The 14,533-nt window shown below is 31.8% G+C and overlaps 1 protein-coding gene across 4 annotated transcripts in view; it reads left to right on the forward strand.

The window, feature by feature from the left end:
• The first annotated feature begins 426 nt into the window (after positions 1-426).
• The window catches only part of nuf (rab11 family-interacting protein nuf), a 173,945-nt gene continuing 159,838 nt past the window's right edge, over positions 427-14,533 (forward strand). For all 4 annotated transcript variants that reach the window (XM_072540292.1, XM_072540293.1, XM_072540294.1 and 1 more), the window contains exon 1: positions 427-637. The gene's annotated coding sequence lies outside the window, so the exon portion shown is untranslated. The remainder of the gene's footprint in view (positions 638-14,533) is intronic.

Here is a 14,533-nt window from a genome sequence, read left to right on the forward strand (position 1 = left end):
AGGTAGATACTTATTCGAATTCGTATTTAACAACCTATTTAAACTGACTTAGGTTTATGTATAAAGAAATCCATTAAGAAACCAATTTATTCACATATATATTTATGGGATATTAATGTCATCAATTATTGTTGTAAAATTAAATTTACAATATAATGAACTCCTTTATTTTTATTCAATTAGTGTAATTTAATCCTTATACAGCATACCCGTATCCTATTTTTTCTTAAACAACTGCAGACGATTCTATCTGAAATTGGTGCAAATAATTGATTATTATATATCTACCTTAACATTAAAATAATAACAGTGCTTTCATCGATTTCACAATAAATTATGGTTTTCGACAATGGTAATTTTCGTAGAAACTCAACCGTTCACTTACTAACCTTGGCAACGTCGCTTTAGATACTTAAAAGTAGTTTCTCCTGTCTTCGTAGAAACGTCAGGTGCGATTTTGTTATGATTTCATTTGTTTGAAATATTTTTAGTAAATATTGAAATTAAGTGAAGTATGTGACTGTGTATTTACGAAATCAATTGTTGTTACACAATATATGAAGAATAATCCTAGTTTGTGAGTGAAATATCGTTCAGTTTGGTTAATCTGCAATTTTTTACCTGTTTATTTCACAAGGTAAGTTGTTATTTGTATGTTCATAAACATATCTATGGGTATTTACCTAATTTATTCATTTAATAATATTTGAACCTGCCTTCTCTAACAATTTGCAAGTCTAAATTTGTGTATTTTGCTGTATCTAAGGAGAATTCTATTCTATGTGCTGATACAGATACTGCTTTGCAGAATTCTATGTTCTGGTTAATGGTTTTGAAAGGCTTTCACAACGTTTTTATTAATTGATCACAATTAATTTACGATAATGTAAATACGAAAAAGTAAAAGTGAATCATTCGTGCCTCAACGTTGTTAATCTTAAAGTATTAAAAATACAGAAGGAATCCTTACGAAACTTGGATTATACTTAAAATAGGCAGGTAACATACTTTAGTATCAGTTTTATTTTTTCTTAAGTAAATAGACGATAAATATAGTCTACAAGGTTTTATAATTAATTTATTATGTTTTATTATAAACCAAAAATAAAAGATTTTGAATATATAATTGTTAAATTATGAATTTGGGAAGGAAACCACTGAAGAATAAATACTATTTTTTTTAAATTTTCACGGAACAAACACGGCAGATTTTCGGTGTCAATACGTATTTTCCAAAATTATGTTTTTAATTTTCTGTACTATTTTTTGATGTTAATGATACAGAACTTTAGGAGGAAAAATAATTCTAATAAGTTCTTTTCTAAAAATTGTATCTGTTTTCATTTGTTTGTTAACTTTCCATTTCGAGTTAGTTTAATACTTTTTTTAGCATATCTAATCTTGGTGTGTAATGTATGTAAGGATGTAATTCCATATTTATACATGGTATCTAGTTTTAATCAACTTTTTTTAATAACAATTTGCGATATTTTCAAAAATAGGTACTTATTCTTCAGCCAAATTTAAATATTTTTTGAAATACATACTAAGTATATGGCTATCTGTGGCTGTATTTTAGGTTTTAGGCTATGTAGAACTTTATCTGAAGAGTGATTTTTTCCCTATTAGTAATTGATAACAAAAAGTTTTCCATATTTTCCATTTTTTTTTCTTTTAAGATAAAGAGAATAAATTTTTGTTAAAATAATTTTATCAACTGTCTCTTTTATTTTATAACAGAACTGAACAGGTAGTTTATATTGAATGTAAAATTTTTGGAATCCATTTTCATTGTATTTATTATTTCTGGGTAATTTGTTTTGGTACCTGTCTAGTACCTATTGTGCTATGCACATAACCGTTCCAAGAAGTCAAGTTGGAGAGAGGGAGAGTTAAGTTTCTAAATTTGCAATAATTTTGTTTGTAAAGTTTGAATTGATAGATTTTGAAATATGAAACAGATAAGAAAAATTCACAATTATAGTGCCTAGACTTATGCCTGATTTTGCCATAAGCCATAAACCAAGCAATAAACACAGCAGGAGTTTAAGAAAGGCTTTAGCTTTGAACTTTTAAAAAGGGTTCTGCTCTTATAGCCCAAGGCACCCACAAATTTTATATGAGATATCCCGATTTACATAGAAAATCAGAGCTATAGAATCATTACCAATTTTTATAAAAAAGTTATAGTCCAGGACATGATGGTAAAGATAGTAGAAAACCTCTGAATTTTTTTATATGATTTGCTTGAAATTTTGACAGTGAGTAGTCAAAAATAGCTCATTAATACTCTCTATAGCAATATGTACTTTTTCTCTGGGGGTGGTAACCACCTGAACCCGGGAGTGGAAAAAGTTTATATAAAAAAAAACTACGATAGTCGCTAGAATGTTTAGAGCTTTTCGAAAAGTCAATATTTTGAAGTTATTCGTGACTGAAAGTTCACAAATTACACATCAAAAAAAGCATGTTTTTAAACGGTTTTTCGCGAATAAATCCAAAAATTTAGGTTTTATCGGGAAAACTGTTTGAATATATAATGAAGCTTCTAAAACAAATAGAGATTCGATTTTTATTATTACCGTAAATTTAATATTAACAAAGTTATGGCTGTTCAAAAGTAGAATTTTATTAATTGAATACAAAAATCCAAACATATTATGATGTTGAATAAAACCGGAAAACGTTAAAATTTTCATGGAAAACTTATAGTAACTTTTTTAAAGATCTTAAAAAAACTTTTAATGTAATAGTAACAGTGATTTGCATGAAAATTATGGTAAGTTATAACTAAAATAAAGTCCGCTTATATTTTTTGTGATGCAGAAACTCCCACCAAAACCACCCTGGTTGAAACTATTTATTGTTCATTTACAATTTACTTCATTTGTATACAGACATTACATTGTGGAAATTTAACTGGTTTAGGAAGTTTAGTTTTGAACAAATCCGAGTTTAAAAAAACTATTTTCGGGATTTCTCAAAAATCCCCCGTTTTTAATAGAAAACAAAAAAAAACAGCGTTTTTATTATTTTTTTATTTCTATAGACCTAAAATTAAAGGTCGTGGCATATTATCGTGCACGTTGCGTTTCCAGCACATAGCGTTTAGTTTCCGAAAAATATAATTTAAATGGTTTTAAATATGAACAACGCACACTGTCCGGAACATAGCGTTTTAGACACTTAACGTTTCCGTTCAGTATATTCGAAAACAATATTTTACTGATGCCGACGGCTACGTAACGAGTCGTAACCGGTTTGTAAGGATAATGTTAATTAGATGTCCGTCGTTTTCCCCTTGTTGTTTATTTAGGTCTTTGTTTGATTTTGATACAGAGTATTTAAAAAAATAATTTTCGAGGCTATTTTGTCATTTATGCTTGTGTTTTTATTGCTTTGTGACAATTAATCACGGAAGTGATAAACAATATTGAGTAATTTCTGGAATATCCTCAGATCCCTGGTTTTAAACCTTTTATCTACCGTCTTCATTTACGTTGTTGTTAATTTGGTTTGTGTAGAAGTGTAGAATTTTTCGACTATTTCAAGTATTTTCTGTCTGTCTGTTGTTACTTCACCCTCTTTATTCCTAAGCTGGAAAATTTCTTTTCTACTTGTCGCCATTTTTCGTCTCATTACCTTCATGCTCCTGTTTTGCCCTATTGTCACCGACATCGTTTAGTATTATGCTGTGATCAAGAGTGTTGTTAATGCAGTCTCCAAATGCTGTTTCGTCTTGTGGGCGTGTCCAGTGAGAGTATTTCTTTTTTATTATATGACTTCTATCTAAGTGAGTAGATATCTTAATTGTAGCTCTAACCACCCTATGGTCAGAGTTTGTCGAGAATCTATTAAGCACGGTCACATCTTTGACTGGGTATAGAACGTTGATAATTTAAAATATTCTTCAACTCAAGTTGTTGGATGATTATCTTTACAAGTATGTCTCTTATTAATTATTCAAATACTTTACATAATTTAGAAGCAGCAACAAAGAGTTTTTCAAATTAAAATCTTCTAGAATAGAGAATATCTTTGGTTTAATAGTACTAACGAAATCATAAGAAACGCTTTGAAGAAATATGAATAATATAAGCTTGACGTTTAATATATTTTTACAAACCAAGAAGGAAATTAAGAAACTACTTTTTCTATCGCTGAAGATAACGCACTAGCTGTTCTCGAGCTTTCGTGACCAGATTGAGAAAGAGTTAGTTATAAAAGTGCTCAATGCTCATATAAAATACAATTAGAAAAGTTATCCCAATACTGTCGAAAACCAGTATCTGGATACTATTTAAAATATTTTAAAGTTCGTTACTTATAGAACAAATATTATTCGATTGGCATCTTCACAATAATCGTCAGAAAGATCAAAATATTTTTAAATTTAAAATAAAATTGGAAGATCAAAATATTTTTTAAATTTAAAATAAAATTGTCCAATTTAATATTGTTTACGTATTTATTGATAAAATCAATGTTTGATAATATTTAGTAGGGTGTTCGGACCCCTGGACACCTCCCTGGCTACGTTACTGGTTGCTGCTTTAAAGAATGCTTTGGCCAAATACTAGAGCTTATTCCAAAAGATTTCCTAATTGTTTTGGACAATGCCCCGTACGCGTAAACTATTCAAAATCTGAAAATTTGCCTGCAATTGTTGGAAAAAAGTACAAAGAATTCAGGGACAGTTAAGGAAATACTCTGAAGACAAAATGGCGAAATGTGAAAAAGACGAATAGTGAAAAAAGGTAATTCTGAAATTACGGGTAATTGAGAATTTTTGATGAATGAGAATGAATTTTACAAACGTTGGTTTGGAAAACACGTGACTGGAGAAAAAAACCGAAATATTCTATTACTTTGACTTTCTCCGTACTCCTGTCCCTATTGAGCTTGTAGGGACTAAGTGAAAGTGCTTGTCATGGCAAGAAAAAATTCTACCTATAAAATGGGAGATATCCAAATTATTTTGAACAGGTATTTAAAGAAATCAATGAAGAAAAAAGTAGAAATGTATAAAGTGTTATTAAGCAAAAGATGCGAGAATTTGACAGTTTTACAACAAAAACCTTCCAACCAATTAATATTAACTAGGGGAAGACTGCAGTTCATCAGAACTTTTTACAGTCTGAGGAACACGAATAAAGAAACCTTGGGTCACAATGCAAATGTTTATAGAAAATGCGTTTTGCGTACTTATTGGAGTTTATAACACTCTTTTATCATTTCTCTCCCTCTCTTTCTATATACTTATAGAAGATAGAAAATTAAGTCTACGGCATCATCCTCGTCACCGAAATTACATGAATCATCGGAAGAGTTTGGTTCTATAGTCTCGATAAGGTTATCCAAAACACAAATTTTCTCTTTTTTATTATTGACACGATTTACAGCATCTCTACAGCTTTCGACAGTTATTATCTTATACTTTCTTTGGCTTACAGTTTCCTGTAAAACGAGATATATAAGGTGATCGATTCTGTAGCAACGAAGCCACAGTATTTTAATACTGCGATTCAGACATTTTTCACTGAGATTTGTGCAAATATGTTATTTCGATTTTTAGAATTGAACTAGAACTGAATTAAACAAATGATTAGAATGCTGTGATTAGATTTACATTTTATTTGATTAGAAAGAGAGATTTCTTACGATTATAGAGATTTAAAAGATTAAAAAGAATTAAACACAAGTATATAAATAAAATATAAGATTAATTTTTCAAATCTCTAATACCTACAATTATTTATTACACTGTCTTATTATGTACAGAGGGTTTATCTGTAATTTGTAGTATTAGAAAGACAACATCTGTGTAATACATTCCCCATCAAAATCCTTGTGGTTCCTACAAGAAAGAGATGATACTGTTTATCTAAGACTAAATACTATCCGTCTCTGGTACTTGGTGGTAAGGCCGTTGTATCAAATTCTGCCATGGTATTACACTCCACCATGAAACCCTGAATGTTCCTTCCACCTGCCTTCCACCTATGGAACACATGCAGAGAAACACAACCCGTGATAGTCCACAAGACCGCCGCAAATACAGTCCTGTAGGCGCATGCTACTCGCACCAGACAACGCAGACGCATTTTTTAGGCAAATGGATAGAACATAAAATTAAATGAGAATTATGTGATTTCCCGAAGTTTTTCATCCGATACACAAAGGCACGTTTCACTTCTTTATTGCTGTGTAATTATTCGGCTGGCAATGTTGCCAAACCTTATTTAAGCGTTCTTTCTAAAAATATTAAAGCACCATAATAATTATTAATTATTATGTATTTATACAATACTTATTGTATTCTACGTATTTAAAGTGGTAATTTAATTATTAAATTAGCGTTTTGGATTTTTTGTATTATGTGTAAAAGACAAGTTACATTTTTCTACTGTTATTTATATATTTTTTAATTTATATGCCCTTGGGGCAGGTTTTAACGCCCAAACCCCTCTCCTCCTGGGTGGGTCACTGATCGAACTAGCCTTGTCTAGCAAGGACATCGTAGCAGCAGTTAAAGCCGTCTTCTTGTTCAACTATCTTAGTGCAAACTCTGGGTGCTAGCAGAGTCTATTACCCTACCTGATTCAGAAGATAATACAGTAGACTCCCTCTATAACGAGAACTGAAATGACAGACTAATTACCTCGTTATAAGCGGATCTCGTTATATCCAACAACAATAATACTGTGCATACATATGAATATGTAGTTTTCTAAAACATTAACTTTCTATAGTGAAGCCATTCGGAGCAATATAAGATGCTAATAAATATTGTTTGAATGGCGTTTTTAAAACAAAGTTGTTTACTTTTATTGTCAATGAAATGCATTAAAACAAAAAAGAGTTGTTTACTTTTACTGTCAATGATATACGTTAAAACAAAAAATCTGTATTCTGTAAATATGTATAAAGCGTATAAAGTTATTTTGTCATTTTTGACTGCTTTAAATTGTCCAGTATTCTATCTATCATATTTTCTAAAGATGTGAAACAGTTTTATGCTTCTTCATTTGCGTTTTGTCCTTGGATAAAGTTTCTGACAACCTTTAAAACACGTGTGAATGGTCAACCCAATACAATGACACTTGTGAATCATAAATTTTACATTTCCGACTAACAATCATAAATTGTAAGAAGTTTATTGCGGGCGGCCATCAGTTAAAAAGGGTATTTATTTATAGCTACGACCGGGCCAAAACGTCAAAAACACGTTTTGCAATCTTATCTTCTCTCGTTATAAGCAAATTTACCTCGCTATAAAGGGTTATAGTTCAATAGAAATTTCACGGGACATCTAATGTACCTCGTTATAAGCGAAACCTCGTAATAACCGTGTTCGTTATAAAGGGAGTATACTGTAGTAATACGCAGAATAAATAACGATCCAGTTATAGTTAAGTTACACTAAATATAAAAAAGAGAAAACTTGAATATTTAGGCCACCTGATAAGAGGACAAAAGTACACATTCCTACAAAATATAATGCAAGGAAAAATCCAAGGACGCAGAAACCCAGGCCGTAGAAGAATGTCCTGGATGAGAAATTTAAGAGAGTGGTTTGGCTGTACCACTAACGAATTATTCAAAACAGCAGTAAATAAAATTAGAATCGCCCTAATGATATCCAATCTCCGATAGGAGAGGCACTCAAAGAAGAGGAAGATTCAGAAGATAGTGGTAGTCCTGCTAAAAAAGCTATATCCGATGCTTCCTGAGCACAGACTAAGATCGCAAATCTAGTTATATTGGTTAGAGGTAGGTATTATTGCTGATAGCATGCAAGCTGCCTCAAACCTAGGAACTACCGGCTGTTCCACCTGTTGGTGTTTTGCGGTGGTGATGTTAGAGGTGTATTAGTTTTTACGGCATGAAAGATAGAACACACAGTTGAAATATGTAAATTTAAAGCTGCAGCTACACGTTAAAACAAGAATATATATTTTAAGTATCTACACAAACATATAAAAAATACATTATGTACTTCCCTAACATTACTCAACGATAGAATTGGGCCGTTATTATCTCGTTCTTGTTCCAAATAATGAATTAAAGAAGCTACCATCTCTTTACAACGACTTTTTATCTTCTTATGTAACATTTTAGAATTCAGTCGCACTAATTTTGTTTTAAAAAGAACAGAATTTAATTAATAGTAAATAATAAAAACAAATCTGAAGTTTCAACATCGCAACTGTCAAATAAGTGTTACCAATTTATGCCAAAATGCTTTATAAAAACGCTTTTTAATCTACTTAAACAAATTAAATGAAACAACTTATGGTGTATTTCTTTAAATTTACAATAATAGAAATCTTCAAATATTATTTCTACGCGTATATAATAAAGTATGTCTTATAGTGGCTGTAATTCCAGTGTAGTTTGCTAAAAGATTCTCAAAAGAACAGACCTATAACTTAAATATTTTGTGTTGGTATCATGTTACGTCACTTACTATGACGCGGATTACGTGCATCGGGATTTACACTATACTAATTGTAGGTGGCCCTTACTCTACTATAAGACGTTTAAATCTAATCTACGCAAATTAGGATGTAGTTTTCTGTTACTTTTGTTTGGCAGGTGTTAGTTGTAATTATTCATAGATTTATTTTGTTTCTTCGTTTGTTGTCAGTCATGCAGCGAGTTATAATTATCCTTTGGGTTGCATGCATATAGCTCGTTCTTATGTTTTTCCATTTATTATAATTGCAACCAATGTATGTATAGTCTTAAATACAGTCGCCTGAACATGAAGTTTTTTGCTGTTAAATTGCGTTGGAAGCATTAGTAAACAAAAAAATTCTTAAATAAAACATGAGTTAACTATACTTATTTATACATTTTAAAAAAAGTAGATATTGCTAACGTCTTGCCTAATTTACAACTTTTATCACGACATCCATTAAATTGTTTTTCAAGGAATATGGAAAAACTTTTCCATGAATTGTAGATACGAAATAATCTTACCTAATCGCTTTTTTCATCAATATGTTAATTAAAATGGTAAAATTAATCATTAGCAAGTTACATTTTGCGTCTAATATTCGATTTGAAATAAGTTTAGGATTTAAGAATTTGTTTGTACAACTATCATTTAGTTTGTTTTACTACACCGGATATTTTTTTTTGTGATCTTGTAACGATTATTTTGCCTACCACATAGGGTATTACTATGTGGTAGGCAAAAGTAGGGTTGAAAATTATGGACAGAAATTACGGGGCTAGAGATAGGGCAAGCAAAATAAACAGAAACTTTGGCGAACGGCTACTTAGGGTTTATTTGAGAGCTGGGTCGTGGATAAGTGAATGACAGTGAGGTTGGATTGGGGTAACTACAAAAACTAAACAAAAGGGGTACTTACATGAATCTCCTGGACAAACAAAACACAAGAGGGTTCTCAAGCTATTTAAAATAAGGACGCCACTTTGAAGAATCTTCCTGCTGGATGAAATAAAAGGCTCTTCCTTCCTAAAAACACAAACAGGGTTTAGAAACTTTTTTTAAAGAAATAAACAAATTGGTTTAGGGAAAAATTAAATATTTATTGTTGTCTCACCACAAACAGTTACAAAGATAAATAATGACAATAAAATACAAAATATCAAAAACAAACTTACTATGTTCTATCAGTTTACAAACTCTTGAAGTTGGAGAAGCTACAAGAACTTATAATTATTACTGGGCGATAACTTGTAGCAGAAATAAATTATTACAAATAAAAAAATATCTTTTTAAGCGAAACTATGCATAGAGGTTAATCTTTTTCTAAAAAAAAACAAAGCAAAACAAGGTCTGTTATGATTAGGTATTTACTAAATGTCAAAAAAATAAAGCTAGCTGTCAGATGTCAATATTAAATTTTAAAACTGAGAACAATTAATATGACAGCTAAGCCACACCCTAACATCTACAATTTTATTTGCAATTTCTTAAACTGTTATGAAAGCAATTATTATTAGAAAATGTTTATTTTTACTTTAAAAATCAACACAAGAGTTACCTGGATTTCACTAAAATTTCTGGGGTTAGGAACTGCACTTACACTTTCTCCACACGAACAAATTCATCTTCAAACTACAAAAAATGAGGTTGGAAGTTGGGTACTGGACGCAAACTTTGAAACTCTGCTTCTTTAAAAACTGGAACACATATGGGTACCTTTCAGATTTGCTGGAAACGCCGCAAATCTCTTAGGTGAGAGACGACATAAAACAAAAACAGTGATTACTCGTTTTTGTCAGCTTTTTAACGCCGACGCTCGGAGCATCTTGACTGTTCAAAGATTCTTCCAAACCTTATTTTAACTTCACATAAAACTTAACACTGCTACTACAGTACATATTTTCCCATGATAGAAGACAAAAAAACACAAAACATTACAAATTTGAAGAAAAATTTGGAGCAACACTGAAACCAACTACCCCTCACAGCGGCCTCAGCGAGAGTCCTGCATTTATCTTCCCCGCTAAACCTTCTCAGCGATCTAAGTGGATGTTTATTTTAGGCGCAATATTAATCTGAAACGATAAAAGAAAATACCAAAGAAATACGTGTCTGTGATATATAAACAAACTTTAAAATATGTTTATTATCAACTCTTTGACGTAAAAAGTGTTGAAAATACTTTTTCGGTGTTTTAACATATACAGGGTGATTTCGATACATTCGACAGATTATAAAAATGCTACAGTCTTACATTATTAAGTACATTTTGACAGATATAATCATTTTTCGGTAGTTATATGTACAGGTATAAAGGCTGTGACATTCAGAGAATACAGTGTATCATGTAAAGACCCATTCTTCCAACGCAAAATCTTGAAGTAAATTTCAACAATGTTCATATTTTGTTGAAAACTGGAGACTACAAATAAATGAGACAAGGTGAGCTCAAGTTTGTCTTCCAGTATAATCAAAATGGGCATTACCTGCCACAGTAAAAAGGAATACAATTAGACCAGTGACCACTATTTAACAACTGCTTTTGATAAATTTGGTAATAACATTATGTAATAAATAAAATACGCAAAAGATTAAACGTCATTTTTTACTTATAAACAATTTAAGATCGCTAATTGATTTTAAATTTTGAAAATCAAATCTATAGGGGAAGGCGGGGAGGAACGGAATACTTAGCCATTTTTTTAGAATACTGAAATAAATAAAGGACATAAAAATTAAAAAAATCAGTGTAGAACTATTATATTTGTCCCGTTCCGGCCCGTTAGTGGGGCGGGACGGGATAGGGCTATTACTATAATATCCAATCTTTACATATTTTACAAATCAGAACGGCTTCATCGTCCTCACTATCTATTTCAGTGCAAGAATTATCGGCCCACTTTGATCCATCCTTCGTTTGATTTGGAATAGAGATGATCAAAATATAACACTCAGCTTCATATTCACTAGAATCGTTCTACATCTTTGTGTTAACTAGATTCGGCTGTCGTTGACTTTTTTTTACCAGCTTTTACAGTTATATACTATATATTATATATATATATATATATATATATATATATATATATATATATATATATATATATATATTATAAAGTATAACATAAACTGTAATCTCACGACTAGTAAGTAAGACAATTAATAATAATTATAACTAGATAATTTGTATATCGATTTATTCACAGATGTCTTGAAAAAGAATTAAAATAAATTCGAAAGCTTGACAGAAAGTCAAAGAGTTTTTCTTTGTCTTGTGGGCCAAATAGACTGACTGCATCCTCAAGAATCACCACTTGATTGATATTTAAATCAACAGTCAATAATACCACCATCTTATATATATATATATATATATATATATATATATATATATATATATATATATATATATATATATATATATATATATGCTATTCTCTACTATGTACAGCGTATAAAGTCCTCACGTATATTATAAACCAGCGACTCCAACCACTAGCAGAAAATATTATTGGAGAATATCAGACGGGCTTCAGACGGGGAAGATCGACAATGGATCAAATATTTACAGTCAAGCAGGTCTTGAGCAAATCGTGGGAACACGACATTGTTGTTCACAACGTGTTTGTAGACTTCAAACAGGCATACGATTCAGTCAAAAGGGACAGACTATACTATATATTGGCAGAATTAGCAATACCACATAAGCTGATTAGACTCATTAAAGCCACAATGGATGAAACTCAGGCATGTGTACGAATACAAAACAACCGGACAGACTTTTTCAAAATCTCGCAGGGACTAAAGCAGGGAGATGGGCTGGCACCAACATTGTTTAACCTGGCACTGGAGTATGCGGTTAGGCAAATGCAAACTGGACGAGAAAACCTACTGACCAATAAAACGGTTCAACTGGCTGCCTACGCCGATGATATTAATATTATGAGTAGAACATCAACAGGAGCACAGGAAGCATACGCAGAGTTAAAAACACAAACGAAAAGGCTAGGTCTGGAAATTAACACAGAAAAAACAAAAATAATGGTACAGACGAGAAGAAATATAATCCCACAAAACATTATGCATGAAGATGACATTGAAACGGTTGGAAAGTTTACATACCTGGGAGTAGAAATATATGCCGATGGAGCAGAGGATGGAGAAATACGAAAAAGGATAACGCAGGCAAACAAAGCTTATTTTGCCATCTCCCATATATTTCGGTCTAAAAGTGTCCACCGAAATACAAAGATGAGAATCTATAAAACTTTAATTCGGCCAATAGCATGTTATGGCAGCGAAGCATGGGTCCTGAAAGAAACATCCAAAAACAAACTCGACACATTGGAAAGAAAAGTACTGAGGAGAATACTAGGACCTGTGAGGGAAAACGGAATCTTCAGAATTCGATATAACAACGAGCTCTATCAACTGTATAAGGAAACACCCCTGTCAGACTTCATTAGAATACAAAGATTGCAATGGGCCGGACATGTGATACGAATGGGAGAGGATAGGCTACCAAAACGAGCACTGAACGCCAGAATGCAGGGAAAGAGACCAGTTGGAAAGCCAAGAAAGCGCTGGGAAGACACAGTAAGCAGCGACGCACAAGCACTTTTAGGAGTCCGTGTATGGAGAAGAGCAGCCACAGACAGACAAGGGTGGAGGCAAAAAATAAAGGAGGCCAAGGCTCATTTTGGGCTGTAGTGCCGTAGAAGAAGAAGATGCTGGTTGAAGTAGCTTAGATTTTTATTTGAGTTTTATCCAGTTGACAAAGTTGTCAAAAGTCACAGGCTGGGCTTGGACATTAACTTTTCCAAAACCAAAATTCTAACAAAAATACATTCCAAAATATTCCACAAAAACCCCCATGAACAAGTTACACCTAACATACAAATAAATGGTATCACCCTTTAGAGTTCCCATAGCTTCATATACCTGGGCAGAGAACTAAATAGTCAACTAGACCACTCAAAATAAATTAGAAGACGCATTGAAATAGCAAGACCTGGACATTAAAACAGTATGACGTCAACAAATTAAATTCATGTGAAATGTGGATGTACCGCCGAATGCTAAGAATAAGCTGGACCAGCAGAACTACGAATGAAGAAGTACTGAGAGCAATGAACACACGCCCTCATCTGGCCAATACTATCAAAATTAGAAAGACGTCATATCTAGGACACATAATGCGCCATAAGGAATTTGAGCAGCTCCAGGTAATATTAGAAGGCAAGATTGAAGGTATCCGACACCCTGTTAGGGTAAAAGGAAGGGGAGACAGAAAGAAAAGATTGAAGGTAAAAGGGGCATAGGGCGAAAGAAAAAATTTTGGCTACGAAACATCAAAGATTGGACCCACACAAAAGGAAATGAATTAATTCATCAAGACCAGAATAGAGAGAAATTTGCCATATTGATAGCCAACCTCAACAGAGAAGGCACTTAGAAGGAGGAAAAAGAACGTCCAGGAAAAATTTTAGAACCAAAAATCGTCGTTATACCTATCACTGAATATCTCAGAAAGTAATAGAAAGGTGTACGATAAAAATGTATACAAGTAAATCTTTAGATATTTTGAAACTTTGATACGTAAAATTTGAAGATATACTTGGATTAAGACGTATCTCAATACACGTCATAAATTTGATGACGTCACGATCAATATGGTGCCAAAAGAAAACGACACTTTTCTCGTCTAAATTTAGTTACTTTAAATTCCTAAAGTTCTGCAAGAAAGCGATGTTGCTAAATATAAGATATTTTTATATACACTTAGCAAAACAATTATCAGCACTGCCGTTTTCCTTCTTTCCGAGTGTGCGACGAAGAATACTATTAGGTACCTAATTTTAAAAATATCTCATAAACCTTATCTATCTCATAAATCTCATACCTTTGTAAATAGGTTATTTCATTCAGCTATTTACAAATAGCTTTTTATATTTTTTAAAATTTAATTTCATTATATTGTAATTTAATAATATATTTAATTAAATTAAATTCTATAAATACATAAAACCAAATACACGGCTGTTTGGAATATATAGTGTTTACTTAAATATT

Source organism: Diabrotica undecimpunctata, chromosome 8 (assembly GCF_040954645.1).
Source record: "Diabrotica undecimpunctata isolate CICGRU chromosome 8, icDiaUnde3, whole genome shotgun sequence".
Taxonomy (NCBI): Eukaryota; Metazoa; Arthropoda; class Insecta; order Coleoptera; family Chrysomelidae; genus Diabrotica; species Diabrotica undecimpunctata.